The sequence below is a fragment of the Patagioenas fasciata genome, chromosome 14, assembly GCF_037038585.1.
Source record: "Patagioenas fasciata isolate bPatFas1 chromosome 14, bPatFas1.hap1, whole genome shotgun sequence".
In the NCBI taxonomy this organism is placed as follows: Eukaryota; Metazoa; Chordata; class Aves; order Columbiformes; family Columbidae; genus Patagioenas; species Patagioenas fasciata.
Window position 1 is genome coordinate 2824514 of NC_092533.1, and position 20324 is coordinate 2844837.

General features: G+C 43.3%; 1 long non-coding RNA gene across 3 annotated transcripts in view; it reads left to right on the forward strand.

Moving 5' to 3' along the window:
* The window catches only part of LOC139829100 (uncharacterized), a 246006-nt gene that overhangs the window by 67440 nt on the left and 158242 nt on the right, over positions 1-20324 (forward strand). For all 3 annotated transcript variants that reach the window (XR_011741359.1, XR_011741357.1, XR_011741358.1), the window contains exon 2: positions 6636-6701. This is a non-coding gene — a long non-coding RNA (uncharacterized lncRNA). The remainder of the gene's footprint in view (positions 1-6635; positions 6702-20324) is intronic.

Sequence of the window (20324 nt, forward strand, 5' to 3'; positions counted from 1 at the left end):
ATTTTCTGATGAATCAATGAATTGTTCTGCCAGCTCTCAAACCTGCCCTCTGTTTTCCATTTCTCCAGGGCTTGGAAATCTGATCAGAATTGAGACAGAGGTGGTTTGTTTTCTTTTCCCACAATAGAAAAGCACATCTGTGCACACAGGTCACACCATGTGCAGATGGCCAGCGCGATGCAGGCTCAGTACTGTGTTTTAATGAGATGAGCATCATGTTCTCCCATTGTGGCCACAGAAGCAAGTGTCCCACAAGGTGACTACACTTTTTTGGAAGAGAGCTTATCTCTTTAGTCTACAGAGCTGTGAAATACTTTGAAACTGGGTAAGTGCATATTGCCATCATGGTTGTGATGTTCCCGTGTTTGAAGTTACCTGGCAAAAGGACGGCTACCATCACACATCCGTTTGCTCTTGACCGGAGACCAGGTGGTTGATGCCAAGCAGAAGAGGTGACTCTAAGGTCCTTCCTGCCAAACCCTTGGTGCCTGAGCTGCCGGGATGATGGAGCTATGGCAATCTGAACTCTGATTGCGTTGTGCCGCAGCAACACCCTGCAGCCCACAGTGGATACGTGGGGAAGGTTATAGCCTGTTTTCCTCCTTCTGGACAATATACATTTAATTACTCTTGTTATGGCTATCCCTTGTCCTTGTTTTCATGCAAGGAATACTCAGAAGCTCTGTCACCAAATACGAGTGAGGCACAGTCACTGTTCCTTGTTAGAGTTTAATGCTACCTTTGAGTGTAGGTCACTTAAACCTCAGTGGGAGTTGGGGACAACTTGGGTGTATCTATTCTAGCTCACGAAGTGTAATAACCCTGCAGAAAGGAAGCTGTTCTGGGATGTTTGTCATGTTTACCTGTTAACTCATTCTCAAGCAAAACTGGAAGATATATGCCCATGAGAGAGCCTGCAAAGTTCAAGTGAAGGGGAGTGAAAAAGGCAACCCTCAAATTTTCATAGTTCACGGAGAAAAGAACTGTAGAAAAAAATATCACGTGAGGGATGATGAAAGAACCTCATGGTTTTGAACAGTTTTGTTTTTGTTTTGGGGTTTTTTTAGGGTTAAAGTCTGCCTGCTGTAGACTTTCTCCTCTGGAACCATGTAAAAGTTCAAGAGTCTTTCTGCTGTAAATTGTTATCCAGAATCGCAGTGCTTTTGGCTGCCTATGGTTTATCTCTCACTCACGTCTTTTCCTTCGATATTTAAGGCCATTTTCTGCTTTGTGGCATGACATAAACTGATAACAAAACACTCAATAGTGACTTTAACCACTTCTTTTCTTTCGAACATTTTGTCTTGCTGAATTATTGAGTCAACTGTAATGACCTTGATGTAAACATGTACTTTTGAACTTACACGAGGATCAAAGACAAAGCAATGGAGACTGGAATGTGGAGATGATCCATGTGAAGTTGGCATCAGTCTTCCATCCTTTTTTCATTCGCTTTTGCTATGTGGAACACAGTAAATTTACTCAGTTGGAAGATGGAGAAAATGAGTTTTTATAAACGTCAGTGCTGCAAGTGCTGTGGTGTCTGAGTGTCAATCTGCCTTATTTCTTACTTTAGTATGATCATCATCAATATAAATCATGCCAACATGGCTTCACTAAGGGCAAATTTTGCCTGACAAATTTGGAGGCCTTCTACAGGAGGGTTAGTGTTGAGTAAGGGAGGAGCAACTGACAATGAGCTTGTGCAAAGCATTTGACACTGTCCTGCGCGACACTGATTTGATGGGTGGACCACTCGGTGGATAAGCAATTGGCTGGATTGTTGCACTCAAAGAGTTGTGGTCGATGAGCTGATGTCCAAGTGGAGACCAGTGACGAGTGGCATTCCTCAGGAGTTGGTATTGGTGCTGTTTAACATCTTCAGTGACACGGAGAGTGGAATTGAGTGCACCCTCAGCAAGTTTGCTGATGACACGAAGCTCTGTAGGTGCAGTCGACACGCTGGGGTGAAGGATGCCATACAAAGGGACCTTGACAGGCTTCAGAGGTGGGCCCTGTGAGCCTCATGAAGTTCAACAAGGCCAAGTGCAAGGTCCTGCACATGGGTTGGGGCAATCCCAAGTACAAATATGAGCTGGGTTGAGAATGGTTTGAAAGCAGCCACTGAGGAGAAGGACTTTGGGCTGTTGGTGGATGAGAAGCTTGACATGACCTGAACATGTCTGCTTGCAGCCCAGAAAGCCAACCACATTCTGGTCTCTAAGGTGCCTTCCAACCCAAACCATTTATGATTGTGTACAAATGGCACAGAAACCCCCTGTATTACATTCTGATGAATCTTTTGCTTGGATTCTCTGTCTGGAGTAAAACACTAGCCAGGAAAAGCAGTAAATAGCACTCAGCTGTAGGCAGATGTATTTGGGAGAAAGTGTGTTATTTGTCTGAAGTAATTCTCTGATTTCTTTAAGAAATGAAGAAAGTGAGAGATCAACATCACTAGGCTATATTTGTTTTGTCTTTTTTTTTTTTTTACTATTATTGACTTTGAGACAAATAGATCAGGAATTTATCACTTCTAAAGAAAGCAGCCAAAGCTGTACTTAATAGTAAAGTTAGAACTTTGTACTGCCCTGAAGAAATGAGGGATGAGTTGTGCTGGCAATGGCAGTTTTGCTTCACCATTTTTCTGACTGTTGGCACTGGAATTGAGAGGAGGCTTTGTAGTCCATTAAAACTGACATTTAGCTCTGCTTAAAGTGACTTGAAATTCTAAAAACAAATGCTCTGGAAGTCTTATATGCTATGAGAACCTGCACAGAAATAGAAATTCTTTTCAGAAATGGCCTCTGGTTTTGTGTACCTCTCTTCCAAAGTGCTTGAGCTGAAGCACTTGAGCTGAGATTCAGAGCATCTACAGCTTCTCTTGACTTTAGCTGGTGGGTATTTGGGGAAACCAGGCCTTGCTCCATCCCTTGGGCTGGTCGTTCAGAATGAGGAGATGTATTTAAGCACCATATCTGACCTACTTGCTCATGTTATGAGGCCAGTCGGAGCTGGAACAGCAAAAACCCAGTTTCTTAGGTCTCGTATACTTTCTCTTGTAGCCTGCTCTTCCCTGTTGGTAGATGGTTAGGACTGAAGGCTATCTGGGGTCAAGGACAAGAATGGGTTTCTCTTTGAAAAGAAAACAAGTTGTTTTCTCCAGCCTCCTTAACGTATCTGATGTTGAAATGAATAAAATCCCTGATGTAGCTGTTGCATCTCCTTTGTAGCTTGGTTTGGGTTTTCAGTGAGCAAGTATCTATAAATGTTAGATATTTAAGAAGTTAATTTACCAGGCTCTTAGTGGCATTAAACAGCAGATAGGTTTTAATGGAAACCCAATTCTCCAGCAGCTGTGAATCCCGAACAGTAACAAAAAATTGCTTTTTTTCAATCCTCACAGTGCTTAAAATATTGACAGGATTTTTAAAATTGTATTTGTACCCGTAGTCACTTTTCCAGCTGTTGAGCTGATCAAGGCTTTCATTTTCCTTCACTCCTGGCCCATCAGACACTTCTACATTTTTATTTTAGTTTTTAAAAAGGAGGCGGCTGCACTGACTTCTTGGTCTTATTCCTAAAAATACATTTCTGAGTGCAAGTAAAGGAAGCTTTTCAGTGGATTGCACAGAAGTCCTCTCTGATCCCGTGGAGCAACATTTTGCAGGCATAAATATGGAGAAGATGCTGCTGCCATTGTGACATAGCAACGAAATACTTCATGTTTGTTTGTACATGCCAGCCCGGTTCTGACATCAGTGGCACCAGTGTCAAGTAAGATCTAAGTTTTCTTGGGCCACTGCAGTCCTGTTCTATGGACAGAAAAGGCTTCTAATAACTTTCCACTTGCCTGATGCAGACCCTCTGCTCACAATAAACACTCTTTCCTGAAGAAGTTCTCCACTCTCAATTGATATTCTGTGCCATTTCTTTTTTCCTTTTGTCAGGAAGGGTGAAGGCTGGATGTAGGTCAGGATGGGGGAAAAGGACACTCCCAGGACCCTCACCCAAGGTCTCTTCCAACTGGTGTTAGAGCCACTGCAAGGGACAGCTTCACTCTGTGTACTCCTGGTGCAGATATAATTGTAATCTAGAATACAATTGCTGTGGAGATGAAGGAACAGGGATTGTAATCTTATTTAATGACTTTGTTATTACTGTTGTTCCATTGTGAGCAGGGATAATAGATGCAGGAAAATCCATCAATCCATTATACTGAAGGTGAGTGGATGGGAAAGACCTTGAGACTGGCCAGGATCCAAAGGGCTCGCAGTGCAGGGGAACTGAGCATTGCCCGTGCTTCAAGAACACAAAATCCTTTCAAATGGAGTCTTTGCACTGACAAGCCATCTGGAATGGCCACTGGGAGCTTTGGTAGTGCCAGAGGGATCGGAGGGGAGGTGAAGTTCAAACGTTGTTTAGTGTTCTCCAGTGCTTGGCGGCAGTTGGCTCTGCAGGACTAATGCTCCTGTCTTCTGCTTGTGAATGTTTTACAGATCTATCTTGATTTGGTTGAATAAAAATAATTAGCAAAGAGCATCAATTGAATCAGTCATAAGAGCTCAGCATCAACAACAACTGAAGAGATTGCAAGAGGCAGATGAGGAAACCACTGTCTGTACTTTTGCTAGTAATTTTGGTCCTTTCTAGTTTATAAAAGGAAGTGCATTGGAGAAGTTGCACAATCTGGAACTTGAATGGAAAATGAATAGGATTCACAGAAGCAGATAATTCTCCGAAAAGGGGAAAAAAATCTCCCTAGGAAGTGAATGACTTGGTGTGTTGAGCACACAAGTTACCAGCAAATGGAATTTGACAGACCTGGCTGTGTATGGCCTGACTCTGTTGTTCAACTCAGGGTTTAGAACATCTGTCAGTCATGGCCAGTGGGGTTTTTGTGGAGTGGAACGATGTCCCTTTATCCCTTCACTACAATGTGGTTGAGTTTAGGTTGCGTTTGGTAGATTGCGCTCATTATGCCTGTCTTGATCTCAGCCTTTTTCCTGCACACCCAAGTGATGTAACCTGTTCTTGCTTGGTGCATTTCCGCTTTCAGTTATCACAGAGCACGTTTAAAAATAAGTTGATGTTCGCTGGTCTGTATCTGGATTGCCTCTCTCCTTCCATCTCATTTAAGCTGGCAGTGGGTTCTTGGGCAGCACTTCCAAATTTCTTGGAGGCGCTGTTCTTCGCACCCTCTGATGTTGAATGCTTTGGGACCATGGTTCTGCATATTCTCACTGTCCTCTAAAGGCTGTTGTGGGACAAGATCCTACTCTCCTTTGTTTAGTTGTTCTGAAGATTGGGCCTTTTGCTTGGACAGTTGCCCAAGTATTTTTACAAGTCCGGACTTTCACTCTGCCCTTGAAAGATGCTGGTTTGCTTTGTTTTTTCTTAGATGATTTATATATACACGTCTCTCCCTAGCCTGTTTTTTAGAGGAAGCAGAAATGCATAAGAAGAGCTAAAGGGTCTTGATGCATATGATAATTTGTTGTTATTTATAAATGAGAAAATCGGGTGCTCACCTTGGCCTAATGTCCAAGGTATGTTTAACCAAAGAACAGGTCAGCTGACAATCAAAGTTCTTGTACGATAAAGAGGGAACAACAACCACCGTTTCATTCATCATTATTTATTTCCCTTGCCCCGGCAGAACTGTGTTGGCATGAAATCTAATCTGCCCATCAAAGCCAGTTCTACCACAAGGCCAATCCTTTCATCACTGCTGTGAGCAGGGTTACATCAGGCAAGGTGAGATTGCTGAAGTCTATCTGCTGCTACCCAGAGGTCACGTTCCACATGGGCATGTGCTTTGGTTTCCCTCCCTCCCCTGTGGCAGCAGCTTTTGCCTCTACTAGCAGAAAATGGCTCAGTTATGCCGTGAACCCACTGAGGAGACTGTTAACGTGGTCGGTTGAAGATACCGATGGTCAGATTTTGCTGGTTTCCTTTAGGCAGGAACTGCTTTAGGTTTCTCGGCCCCTTGGAGCTCTCCAGAAATGGTGGCATATCTGGGGACTGCTGTGATTTAGCTGTTCTGGATGCCATGGCTGTGGAAATGACACAGGGTAGAACAGAGGCAGTTGAGAAAAATCTGCCAAATTTCAGTTTTACAGGTCCATCAGCTTCCAAATTCCCATTGAGGAGGGAACGTGTTACTGTTTTCTTTCTCATAAGATTTCTGTTGCCTTCCCCTTTTCCCTAAAATGGCAGAGGTAAAATATGTTATGTTACAACGTTGGAAAGGGAATTTTGTGTGTCCAGTGTTCCTGAAGAGAGACGTAACTAGATGCATAGGCAGAAGTGTCTATAGAATTGCACTGTATATAGGACAAATACAGTTTTACAAATTGACATCATTATTACTACTACAATGTGTATGTATTATTTGCAAAATGCAGTGTATTCCTATCTGAGATAGATTCCAGATAGATTTCTTTTGAAGTCCACCAGACATTCAGGGTTCTCTTTTGCTGGTGAAGTTGGGCAGTAAGTTCAGAAATGAGGAAGAAGTCCAAATGTGAACTTGAAGACTGTGATCAACCCAAGTGAAAACTTCATGGGAAGACAGTAAGAACCAACACAAGCTTTTTCTGGTGATTTTTATGTTATTATTATTTCATGTTTAGGGTCCATGAGTTCCACCTCTGTGAAGTCCCCAAAATGAAGACAAGGCAAACCATATAAAAGCTAAGGTAACTTATATTTCCATAACTAAATCCATTTATAGTCAAATTGCCAATGTCATAAATGAAAGGATGTGCAAAGAAGTCACATTATTTCTACCTTAAAGAATAAGACAAATTAATCAGGTTTGAGCCCGGTCTCTTTCCTTAACTCTGCCTATTTCTCTTCTGCTGTGCGGTTCTGTTGGCAATGGAGTGATTCCAATGACACGTCCATCACTTTTCCCCCTAACTCTGCCTGTCTAAGGTCCCGGTGCTGGGGATGTGCTCTGACTACTGTGGCCAGTTCAATGGATTTCTGCAGTTTTGTCGCAATAGGGACATTGTGAAGAATACCACTCTAACTGGGCAGAACTGGGCTGGATGGTCTTTGGAGAATGGAGTTTCTTTCATTTCTCTGAGAATTTGCTTGGTTTGTCCATGTGAAGTTTTCTAAACCTCCACAACAACAGTACGGCCATATATATATATATGTATTGAAGAATATAAGCAGTGTTTTGGTTTTTTTTTTTTCAGTGACTTGCAGTCTTTAGTGCTTGAGACTGTGGGAAGGAACAGAGAAAGGGCTGTACTGTTGTCCCAGAAGTGCAAGTTGTCCTCCAGCTTGTGTCTGATTTGGGTCACGGCAGCTGTGTAAGGAGAAACCTATAACACAGCAAGCATGCAATGATACTTCCCGTGGTTATACCTTCCTAGCCTGCAGCACTCTGAAACTGAGAAACTTTTTGAACCAGAGATTTGTTCTTCTTTTCACCTCTCTGAGATCATTGGCAGCTGTGGACGCTTAGTAATCTCTGAAGCCCAGACTACTATATTTAAGTGTCTAAATATAGATGTGGAAGCCCATCAGCCCTTGGGTACCATTGAAGTGGACTGGAAATTTCCCATTTGCCTTTTTGGGGATTGGATTGGGCCCTATTTCAGGTAACCGGCTTGAAAAAAAAAAAGAAGGATTAAGTGACTTGTGCAGGATGGTTGAACAAATGGGACAAATGGCTGGCAAGGCTCAGGAGCTCTGGATGCCATTCCTGCACTCGGACTGCTGAATTATATTTGTTCTATAGAAAGAGCTCATGATGCTAAGCATGCCGTAGAGATGCAAAGGCATCTCAATTGTGTTCTCGTGGTACAGTGCTGCAGTGGTATTTCTTGCTTGCTGTTCTATACAGCAACACCTGGAGAGAGGAGGTCACAGGATGCTGCGGTGTGACTTCTGCTTGGTTCACAATATGACTGAGACAGGATCTCCATCTGTTGGTCCAGAAAGGATTCGTGGTTTTCCAGTCCTCCTGTTCATCCTGAAGTGTATCTGTGTATCTAGTTATATGAATTAGTATCTCTGTTTCAAATGAAGGCATTTAGGGAGGGGAAAGGCACAGAATGATTGGAGTTAGCTGTAGTGGAAAGCAGGTATAATTGGGAGATTTGTCCCATAGAGGCTACAGCTACAAACCTCATTGCAGGGAGATGAGCCAGCCTGGCAGTGAGTTGTGCTGCAAGTATGTGCTGAGGCCCAAATCCCTTTCCCTTTGAAGGCAGGGAGAGTTAAACCATTGACTTCGCTGCAGTTGGGTTATGCCTGTAAATAGTTCATAACACTTGCATATTATTAGTTACTCTCATGGCCAGATCTAAGCATGCTTGGTCTCTGGAGGAATTTGACTTTGCATACAGTTAGACATTCCTCATTTCTCATTAGTTAGGTAAACACATGTGCGGAGAAGTTGGGTTTGTAATCTTAACTGACTTGCTTCTTCCTGAGAGGGTAACGAATGTTTGTTTAGAAACAGGGTGAAATACATGATTTCTGAAAAGAAATCTATAGTTTGTCTCGCAGCGATCTATGGATGTGACAGCTGAGCAGGGAAAACTCAGGCCCTGCTTAGGCTGAAGTCTTTTATGATGCGGGGCCATTGGCATCTGCTCTGCATGTCACAGAACATAAGGACAGCAAGTGGGTGGTTCAACAGCTGGGATGGGAATCAAGGGGAATGGCAGTGAGCTGTCATCTGATGACTGTAGCAAAGGGAATGAGAGGCTTTGGAATACGGTCTGTAATTTAGCATGATTTGCTTTGTACTATATTAAGCTTGCATAAACTCTCTCACTTTTTCTTCATCTTCCATTCCACAGTACAATTGCACGCTTGTCCTTTCACAATCATACACAGGGAAAGCGTTCCCTGTGGATTTATCATCAAGAAATGCAATCGGCAGGTGCACTTGGCACACCACACACAAATGAGTGGGCTGCAATTATAGTGCTGGAGCAGCAGCCAAAAGCTGGGAAGCTGGGTGCATGCAGAAGGAGTAAGTCAAGGTCTGAGGTACTTGCACACTCTCTTCCTCAGTCGGCATGGGGAGTGATCACAAGACTCAGCACTGGGTGGTCCAGCACGGTCCTGAAGTGGCAGGTGGCCTAATGCACTGGAACAGTTGTCCTGCCACAGTATGACAGGAGCATGGGTTGGATAAGCAGACTCAAGACCGCTTTAGTATTGCTGTTAACGCTTGCAGTTGGGTTTTATCACTGATTAAGTTGTTAGCTTGTTTTATCTTCATTTTGACAAGGCCAAGGTGCTATATCTTAATCATATGCAATGCACTTATAGTTTGTATTCCTCTTCTAAGAACCGAATGAGTTGCATCTTGTCTGGTTGGTATCTCTGGGCGAATTCCATGCAGGAGGCATTGGCCACACCCAGGGCCAGAATTTGCTCATAAACACCAGGGGCTGTTTTTTACCCATGCTATACATGCAAGTGCAAAACACAAAGCCATTTTTATTTGCAGTTTCCAAGTACAAAGGTTTGGACCTGGATATGTGGGATGAAATCAGGCTAAACTTAGACTTGTCTAACCTGACCTTGCAATTAAGCTTGATATCTAAGTATCCGTGGGAATGGTCCCCAGACCTGAAGTTATTGCCCCTTGTGAGCTGGGCTCTGTCTGAGGGTAGTGCTGTATTGTTCTCTTAAGGGTTGTGTGAGTCACATCTTATATGAGTTGTTTTATCACTCTAATTAGTCTACATATTGAGGGGAAATAAAAAAAGGGTATACAAAAGGACAAAGGCAAAGCATGTTAGGAGTGCCTGCAAACTTGTGAGGTTTTACATGTGATTTTCTAGTTGAGAAATAAACCACTTCTAACTTGTTTCATCTGGACTGCAACAGTGAAATGTCTCTTCCATATGTCAGTGGTGTAATCTACATAATGAACAAAACTTCACAGATGGACTGGCTGATGCAATGGACATTCTTTTCATCAATTATCTCTCACATTTATAATTTTCTTTGGTTTCCCACAAGATGGGCTGAGTATTGACAATTACTGAGCTATTACTTCCTATGTTGCATAACTTATAAAAGTGCTCTATTTCAGTAAGGTGAGATTTTGTTCCAGAATAATCAGTGGCATAAAATAGCTAGGGGAAGAGAAGGCAGACATTCAAAAGACAGGACCCCCTCCCAAAAACCAAACTGTACCCCCAAACAACAACACCACCACCAAAACCCATACCACTTTAGCGTGTGTGTGCCCTTTTGCAAACAAACTCCACTCTGATTTCGTACTTTACTTTTTGACCGATGTCATTAAGTTAGCATTTTTTTTCTCCCCTCAGTTTATGCAGTGATACAGCTCTTCTGACTGTCTTGGAACTTGTTTGTGCCCTTGGCTTCTGAAGTTTTTAAAACTTGTTTTAGGTTTTATGACAAATGCTTTTTTAAAACTAAAGGCCTTTTAGGAATGCAGGAAAATATTTGTTTTGAAGTCCTGCTTTCACCTTCATTGCTTTCCTTGGCCAAATCTCACTACTTATTCAAATTCACAAAGTTCTAGGACTTCAGATTTTATTTCCACAACCCTACATGGTAGGTTAGAGATCAAATCCTTTCTGGATCTTTTCTTGGTCTTTCTCCAAATATGGTTGGTGATGATGTGGTTTTAAACTCTGGTTTAATCTTGCCTCCCAATTATTGCTGGATCAGAGATGTGAAGTCAGAAAGGTTGAATTTACTATGACCATGTGTCCAGGACTTGGAAAAGCTCTGTGGAAACAAAAGTCTAGTTTGTATGAAAGAGGGCATTTTCTTCTGCTGCGTTACTGGGATGTGCCATCCCAGCCAAGAACCTGGAAGACATTAAGGTAGATGTGATTGTCACAAACACTGACGTTTTTCACCAGCTGCACTTTCAGAGAGCACGAGGTGGAACTGCAACCCACAAGCAGGTACGAAGGTGACATTTTGGTTATCCAGGAACAACAGTAATGTGCAAGAGTTCTCGGTTCTCATAGTTATGTATATGGGGAGAATATAAAATTTTATGTAGTGATGGTTTCCAATAAAAGGAAAGATATCTCATTCTTGGAATGAAACTCAGACATCCACTCATCCAAAGAGTTTGCTTAAGGCCTCCCCAAACTCACACTCTCCCTTTTTTGTCTTTTATAGTTGCTTGATTGCTGGGTCTCCAGCATTTATTGTGTCTCGTGGAGTATGTCTGCTGTTCAGCTGAAGGTGTGATTGCTCCACCTCATGTACCCATCCCCATAGTGGTGTCATGGTACTGACAGATACTGAATTGCCAAATATATTCCCAAAGCCTGGGATGCAAGTCCCGCTGCTGTCAGCCATACTTCTATGCTAACTTGATCTGGTATTGATAACACTGCCTTGGGGATGTCTCAGAGAGTGATGCCCGTACTTTGAATTGTACCATAAATGTCTCTTCAGAAGTTCCTGCAGCAAGGATCAAAGCCGTACCGCTTTGCGTATAGGCAAGTATGGAGACTGTCCCATCCCCGAAGGTTGTACATGTCCTCCAAGAGATTGGTTCACATGAAGTGTCAGTGCATCAGCTTTGAGCTGATGCCTTTCATAGGAGTTTCCATTTGTTCTTTCTTTAGACTCTTTTCAGGTGTTGCACTAAATTGTCTCTCTCCTTTTGCTGGGGACCATGACCCCTGAATGACTTACTCTTTATTTTAGGCATATTGTTTTGATACAGAGCTTGCAGTCTCTGCTTTACAGGCAGACCCAAAACACATGCTGGCTGGAGCAACTTGCTCAGGGACTCCCAGGCAGCTGAAGTTGAATTGGGAATTGAGTCCATGTCTCCTGAATCCTGATGAAGTTCCCTCTCTACTTGTAGAGGAAAGCAGAGGACTTCACAGACTTCCAGAAGAACAACATTCTGTTAAAACTGCAGTTCAAACCCAATTTTTTAAACCTGGGTGCCAGAAGTGAGTTGCATCCATCTATTTTTTGTCATATTTAGGAGGGCCACTTTCAGAAGTGGTGCCTGTCCCCAGGTCCCAGGGTGGCACCCACCCACTCCCTCAGCAGAACAGGTGCTCTGTTTTGAGGTCTAATGGACGCACTGTGCCTATACAGCTCATGGGGATCTGTAAATTTGGAGCCAAACTGCAGTTCCTATGGACTACTGACACTTTCTTGAACTTGGGGGAAAATGTCCTCAATGTCAAATACGATCATATGTCTCACACAGCGTTTATCCTTTGATCAGTTGAGATTTCCTTGGGGAAGGGAAGAGAATGGAGCCCATCCATTCCTGTTTCCATCTCAGATAATCCATGGCAGAGGGATGGAAGTGAGGTCCTAATTTATTATTGTTGATTTGTAATGTGATACAACTGCCTACACAATGGAAAATGAGATTGTATGTTAGACTGAATGATTCATAGTTGAATATCCATCTAGTTTTGTCCTTTTCTGCTCATTCATCACTGGTATGCAGACCATAATTTCCTCTAGTATATTTTAATTCTGGGTCAGCAACTTATTTTGTAAAAGCTGTTAATCTATGCAATTGTTTTGCACCTTTCTGTACTGACTGAATACATAATAAAACCTCAGTCTCCAGATTATATCAGCAAACTGAAATTTGTTAGAGAATCCACACAATATTGTTATTGTCTCCCTGGCTGGGTGAGTGTGTGAGCATTTCCAAAGTAAATGCAAATGTGCTTTCCATGAACATTTGTGCCAGTAAAATCTGATCTTTCCAAAACTCATGGCAAGCTGGTACGAAAGATGTGTCAGCATGGAAGGAACGCATCTATATAAATATTCAAATGAACATTCACGGTGTTAACTCTTGATTTAGCTCTCCTGGATTCCTGCATTTCTTTTGATTAGAAAGGCATTTGGTCTGTGAAAACATCTGGTTTAGATGCCCATTACAGTCTGGCTTTACCAGTACACACGTCCATGGAGTCAGCTGGTTTGGGTGAGCGCAGTGCCTTGTGCCACCTAGATGCTGTGTTCTTAGTTGTAGCACACTGTCCTGGGGACACTGAGCGGAGAGAGAGCATCCCCTGCAATCATCGATGTCGTTAAGGTTGGCAGGGACCTCTGAAGATCACCTAGTCCAGCTTTCCCCTTGCCCAAGCAAGGATGACCAAGGCAGGTTGCTGAGGGCCATGTTGAATATCTCTAAGGATGGGGACTCCACAACATCTCAGGGCGACTTGTTTTACTATGGGGGTAGTCAAATGATGGAACAATTTTTTAAAATTGTTTTTTTCCTTGTGTTTAAATGGTTTCCTGTATTTCCATGTGCCTATTGCTCCTTGGGCTTTCACTGGATACTGCTGAGGAGAGTCTGACTTTGTCATCTTCACTTCCATGTCAGGTATTTATCCACTCAGCCCTGTGTTCCTGTAGTTACGCAATTTCCTAAGTGCTTTGACATTGATTTAAAAATAGGATTTTTCCTTTTGCAGTCAGAGGGCCATTCATGTTTTTTACTGTGAGGGCAGAGGTGCCAGGAGGAAGATGGGGTTTGGATTAAAGATGCTGTTAAGCCCTGAGCTCTTCCCTGCAGAACGTGCTGCCTCCCACACCGACAGCTTTCCTCCGTGGAGACATGCACACCTATGGCACAGTGTTGTTATCACATCATGATAATAAGCAAGTATATTTTGTTCTACTTGGCCATATGTACCAAACCCTCGGTGTGAGGGAATGTCACCTGGTGCAGGAGTGAGGATGGTACATTTGCTTTCGTAGCTCGTGCTGAGACATTAGTCTTGTTTAGCCCTCCTTCTTTTTGTCTTCTCCCTGTTCTCTGCCGTATTACAACTCTGCTAGGGACAGAGAAAAATGTTGGCTTCCCTGGTTGGTTAGTGTAGTGGCAACTCTTTAAATAAAAAAAAAAGGTCCTAATTAAGGAGTTATCCTCATGATTTGTGGTTTCGTATACTGGAAAGCAGGCCAAGGCTGTCTGATTTCATTTCTGTAAAAGAATGTAACTCCAGTTCCTTGCCAGTTTATACCATTCCCCATGCCGGGCAGTAGATAATTTCTCATGGTCCCAAAGCTTTCAACAATACTCCATTATGTTTCATGACTCATAAATGGGCTGGTGCCCATGGAAAGCCATGTGTCTCAGTGCAGGCAGCACAGCTCCCCGCAGTATGTGTGAACTGATTTCATAGCCTCCAGATCTAGCATGGTTTATTATTTTCATGACTTGCTCACTGTTCTCATTGTTGCTAAGACCATATTGCATCAGTGGCAAGAATAAAATTAAAGGCCCCGATGCGTTTCAATGTGAAATTAAAAGCACGATGTGCGGAACTTCAAATGAATGCAGAAGAAAACAAGATCAAACAAAAGACTGAACTAAGGTTCAGATCTAACAACTCTTTGAGATAAGCAGCTCATATAAACTGCAGAGACAGATGATGGATAAGATGATATTATCTGGGCCGATAGAGCTGCAGTGATTATTGCTGGCTTACCTGTGTGCTCAGGGCTCTGTGCTGACGAATGTTGCACATGTCATCTCTATTCAATCAGAATAAACTGAAGGACTGGAAAGATATGATACATAATCTTGAGTCTGCTCCTGCAACCTTTATTCAGTGGAGCTGAATCAATGAAGCCAACTGTTACTTGCATGATTATCATTACTTGCTGCTTTCAGCCTCTTAAGTACTATGCAAACACACATGAAGCCACAGTCCAGACCTCGACACCTGAGTAAAGGTTGGGAGATTATGGTGTTGTGTTTATGGCCTGATCCTATTTTTATTAATGTCTATGGAAAAATCTGCTGGTTGGCTCCTTTCCTCTGTTTTTTTTTTTAATCCTATTGTGATTTCCTGGGGTTTTGGTTCAGTTGGCATGATCTCAGCTGCCTTGTGATATGGGGAGGGCTGTTCCAGAGGGGCTGGTTCGGAATAGAAGCCAAAAGGGGATCAGTTTAGGAGGGTTGAATGGAGTGGTTTTGTCTGCTGTTGTAAAGCCGTTTTGTAATACTCGGATAACTTATTGAAACTGCTGCCAGGTACTGTTGCAAGCATATGACTGTGGAAATGACTGCTTGAGTAATAAGAACAATAGTATTTGGAAAAAATTATTATCTATATTTTTTTTTCTTCGATAATAAAACCAAACAAGTCAGTATTCCTTTATTTGCCTCGTTAGATTTGCTTTCAGATTCTTATATTCCAGGCTAAGACAACATTTAGGTTGCAGTGCTATAGATTTAAGACTTATTTACTATCAAAAAAATCAACAGAACCCTTCACATTTTTTGCTGCTCCCTGTCTCTAATTGAACCACATATTCAGTCTTAGATATTCAAATTTAAAATAAATCCTCAGATTTAGCTTGGAAAAAGCACGAGTAAAGTGTTTTAAAACGCATATTCTCCTTGAAATTGCTCTTAGCTACATAATTTTCCATCTGCTATTTCTTTTTCTGATTTAGCCAGTTATCAAATTTTTAAGGTACATATTTATTTGAGAAGGCTGAATATATTTGGTCTAGTGAAAGCAAAGTATGTTCTATAAACAGATCTGTTCCTCCAGCAGAACTTCATCTGTTTAGTTATTTTTTGGAAGGAGTCGCAGCAGTGACGTTGGGAGTGTGCTGGGTTGCTTGAAACAATCACTGGGCACTTGTGCAGAAAGCAGAGATGCAACTCAGGAAGCCTCAAGAGGTAAAGCATGTGTGGATCTGCTGTGCTGCCTAATGATTCATTTAGTGCGCTGTGGTTAATAATTATAATGACTATATGTGGTAATCCTGCTACCACCCTACCCTCCCCCTTCCTCTCTTGCCCCTTTACCCCCTGAAACAGGCGAGCAGATAAAAATCCAGCAGCAGGCAGTATCAAATGTGGGGTTACCAGGCTCGGCTGGCAGCAGGGATGTGCCTTTCCCATCCTCGGCAAGGCTGAGGATAGACTGGGAGTCCAGGCTTCCCACAGCCTGGCCCAGGCTTGCGGCTCCCATCAATTTTCCACAGGCTACGACAGGGAAAGGAAAATTCCCCGCCGTGGACCGAGCTGGATGAGTGCGAACTGCGGAGGATGCAGTCCCTGGCTGTAATTAGAAGCGCCTTCCTATTCGTGTAGCTGGAGCCAAAGGACCTGTATTTGTTATCTGATGCCAAGGGAGGCAGGAGCAGTAATTAATTAGCTAGATGAGCTTTTCCATTGTGCAGAGTCTGGTCCCATGACCCTAGACAGGTTTCATTGCAAAGCAAAGGGAAGATTTATTTATTAAAGCTTAAGGCAAAGGTACAGATAGGTAAAAGTTTTGGAAACAACCTAAAATCCTTGCAGTGCGTAGCAGCCTGGGGAACTGTTTACCCAGTTTTCATGAAGAATGCCCTCCTTCCATCCCACCTCTGACCAACTCCAGACTAGCCACCTGCCTAGACATGCTCCCTGGGGATTTTTCTCTCAATTCAGATGCAAATGCTATGCTGATAGCTTGCTCAGGAGGTTGGCAGCCAAGGTTGCTCACAGTGCAGTTACATGAATGTTTTCCCCAGCAGCAGAGGCAATTTAAAAGTTTTGCCCCCACCTTTGGCCACTTACTCCTGGCGCTGTACCACACAGTTCATTGCCCCCTTGGTTGTGCTGAGGCAGCTCTTTGTGGAGACATGGAATTATCCAAAATAAAATAAGCCCCAACCACCAACCTGACTACCATCCAAAAGAAGTTTCCCTGACCTGATTTATCGCAGAGCCCCAGAACCAGCTGCATCAGCACAAGCAAACGGGAGGTAAGTTGAGGCGTAGGGATGGGAGCAGGAGACCTGGGTTAGACAGGAGAGTGAGAACTTCTTAAACTCTTCCCCCTGCCCAGGAGAAGTGGTTGTGTAATTACATCTTCAGGTTGTGGTCACACAGCACCAGATCAGTGCACCCAGAAGTAGTAAACTACTGTAGGTCACAGATGGGGATGCAGTTGCCTTCTCATGGAGCACAGGGTGCAGAATCCATACTGGCTTTGCCATTTTATTTCAGCTTTATGCTGGTGGTGGGAGGATGGAGACTTCTTGATCCAGCATAAAGTTAGAGTGGTGCAGGCAGGTGATATTTGATCTGGCATAAAGCCTGATGGTACAAAGTTGACGTGTTGAAATGTTTTGAACGCATTTGAACCAGCAGAGCTAATACCTGTGCTGCACGTTGCCTCGTGTGGCTGTGGCTTTTTTGGTCATGATACAAACTGAACCAAGTGTATCATCAAACCATACACCGAGGTCTAACTCTTCTTCCCTCACCATAGCTCTTTGCAGGAAGCTGTTAAGCTCCTGAACGAGAGATTTCCTTCCCGCCTTCATGGTCCTTGTGTATCCATAGTGCTGTTAGAACTTAGTGCTGTTCCACGCTTTCTATGTCATAAAAACATAATTAAGAGCAAGGACACTTTGCTTCACCTTGCTTGGCTTCTCAGAGAGTGTACAAGGCCTTTAGATGTGCTATTCAAACAGACCGGCAAACCAGCTGCTTGCTTGGGCACAAGCTTTCCAGACAAATCTGTCCCATTTCCTGCTGTTGGGGTTTGGGTTCCTCAGGTCCCAAAGGCAATGGGAAGAGCTGGTTATCTCCTCAAAGTCTGTGGAAGGCGAAAGATGTGGTTTTTGTTTCCATCACTGAGGTGAAGTTCGGAGGCTGGCCGAAAACAGGAGCATTTGCAGATAACGTGGAGCTCATGCTCTTGACCAATAGCTTGTGTGGAAGCAGTTTATTCATTTATCCAAAATACAGGCTTTGAAAATGGTTCCAGGAAGTCTGGTTGCTTCTGATGTTTCAATCTCTGCTGTAGTTCCTGGCCTAGCTTCCTGCTGGCAGATGTGGACAAGAGCTGGATCTTGGCAGGAAAGGAAGGGTTGGTTGTGATGTCCATCAGGACCAGAGCCTCTCCCGTGAGGCTGCTGCTGGGGAGATGCAGAGCCGAGGGTGGGCAGACAGCAGCCGTTAGAGAGCAATTACTGCCACGAATCAGATTTGCTGATGTAATGAGTTAATAGATAAATAAAGTTAGCTAGAACCTAGTGAAAATAGCACACTGAGGAGTGATACAAGCTGGTGCTTTCAGATACTCCCTGAAAGGTGATTTCTGTCTGGAGGATATGAAAATGTGAACTGCTGGTAGAGTATGAGATATAGTGTTATTGAAAAAACATCAAAAATCGGCGAAAATGCAGGCCCAGATACTGAAACAGTCTGGAACACACAAATGAGAGGAGTATTTCTGAATGCAAGGGTTGTAAGTTGGAGCACATAATGAGGAGATAGGTGTGAAAGGGATAATAAGATGCCTTTTCCTGAGTGGTACCTGGAGTATATACCCATAGTTCCAGTGCCTGAATAGGCAAGTCTGTTGTGTGAGTGTGAGCATTAGGCCTGGCAAAGTATTTTTTAATTATGGTATTTGGACATGCAAGTCAACATACAATTACTTTTGTTTCCCTTTTCCTCTATTTTTTATGATTAGCCAAAGATACCTGGAGGATGCGTTGTTTCACTATAGCTCCCTTCACCTCATTCAAACAAACTTAATGTGCTTTCCTGGACAGCAACCAAGTTTATATTTGTGCCATCACCCCAAGCTTGTGCTGACTTGTACCATTGTGGCAATAACTGCTAATGAGTGCAAAGGTGTTCCTGGAAAACCCTGAATGCTGGAGAGGCATCTCTGACTGGAATGATGCTCCTGGCTATGAAATAGCTGAACACCTGTTCCTTGCTCAGTGGGAAAAAAACCCAGCGCTGTATTCTTTTTGAGTGCTCCCTGACTACAAGACCTGCTGTTGAAATTCAGATTAATTTATTTATTTTAATGCCAGCCTCTCAAAAATTGTCACATCCCTTTATCAGTTCAAAAGCAGACCCCAGCTCTGCTGTTCTCATGTTAAAGGGCTGTCATGATACAACAGATGGAATCAAGGATTGACCATCAAGAAACAATTCCTGCAAAACCCCAGTTCCTTCTTTGAACAGATTTCTTCCTTGTCTGGGCCAATCCACTGACCTGACTGAGCAAATTAGAAATATATTTAAAGCAGCATGGTCCTGTGATGTGATTTTGCTTCATTCCATTAGTCCCTGCAGTTATGTTGAAATATCAAGTCACCATAAACCAATGTTGTCTGATTGAAGAGGGTCTCGAGATGGGGTCAGCTCTAGTAGCTGTTCCCAGGTACTGTTAGTACTAATGGGGATCAAACCGATCTAAGAGTCCACTCAGGTGCATGGATTGATGTCCAGCTCTCTGTGATTTTGGTGCAGCAACACCTGGGGACCTCAGCCCTTTCACTGTCCTCCTTCTGCAGTGAAAAAAGCAATAGGGAGATGCTTCAAAAAAACCCCTGAGGATGTCTCAAAGTGTTGGAAGAGTCTCATTTACACAGTGCTCTGCTTGGTGCGGCTTCCCAGGCACATCTCCTGTGCCAGCTCCAGAAATTAGGTACAAGAGGCTGATTAGAAACAGCTTGAGGATTACCTGCAAAGGAGCCTCTGGGCTGGATTTGTGCTGACCAGGCAGTGTTCCCAGGTTGAATCCCTGCACTACGTTATTGCTGTGGGCTCTCCTCCAACTGATGTTTCTTCTCCATCGCCATGGTGATGAGGCTGCTGAAGACTATGGAAGGGTAGACATGTGGTACTGCCAACCTACCCTGCTCCTTGCCACAGAATTCAGCTGTCGCCATCAGGCACAGAACTCCATCTCTACTTGCACTGAGGCTGCCCAGGGTGGTGGTGGAATCGCCATCCCTGGAGGGATTTAAAAGGCGTTTAGATGAGGTTCTTAGGGATGTGGTTTAGTGCTAGAGTTGGGTTATGGTTGGACTTGGTGATTCTGAGGGTGTCTTCCAACCAAAACAGTACGAGGGTCTGTTCAGCTTTATGGGAGCTTGATCTGGGGAGGAAAAGAATGGGTATAAGGGGGGAAAAATAACCTTGAATAGCTTTGTCAGCATCTCTTGGAGAAAAAGTAAGAATTCTCAACCAACAAAAAAAAAAACCCAACCCCAAACCAACCAACAACTCCAAAATTCTCGACTATACAAATATAAACCCCAACCATGGAGCCAGGCTGTCAGCGTAGTGTAAACTGGGCTTGGTCCTAACAGCTGAGGTTCTGGCCCATATACACCCAAGTTCACAGTTGGCTCTTGCGTTCTGTATGTGTTTTGCCATCTGTGTGATGATTTTTTTTTTAATCTATTTTTTTTTAAAGCAGTATATGAGTCACATCACCTTCAGCTTTGAAAATGGACTTTCATCCCCCTTGAATCTTGAAGGGGACGGAGATTAAAGGCTCTCATCATCGCTAGGTTTGTTTGGCAGCTCTTGT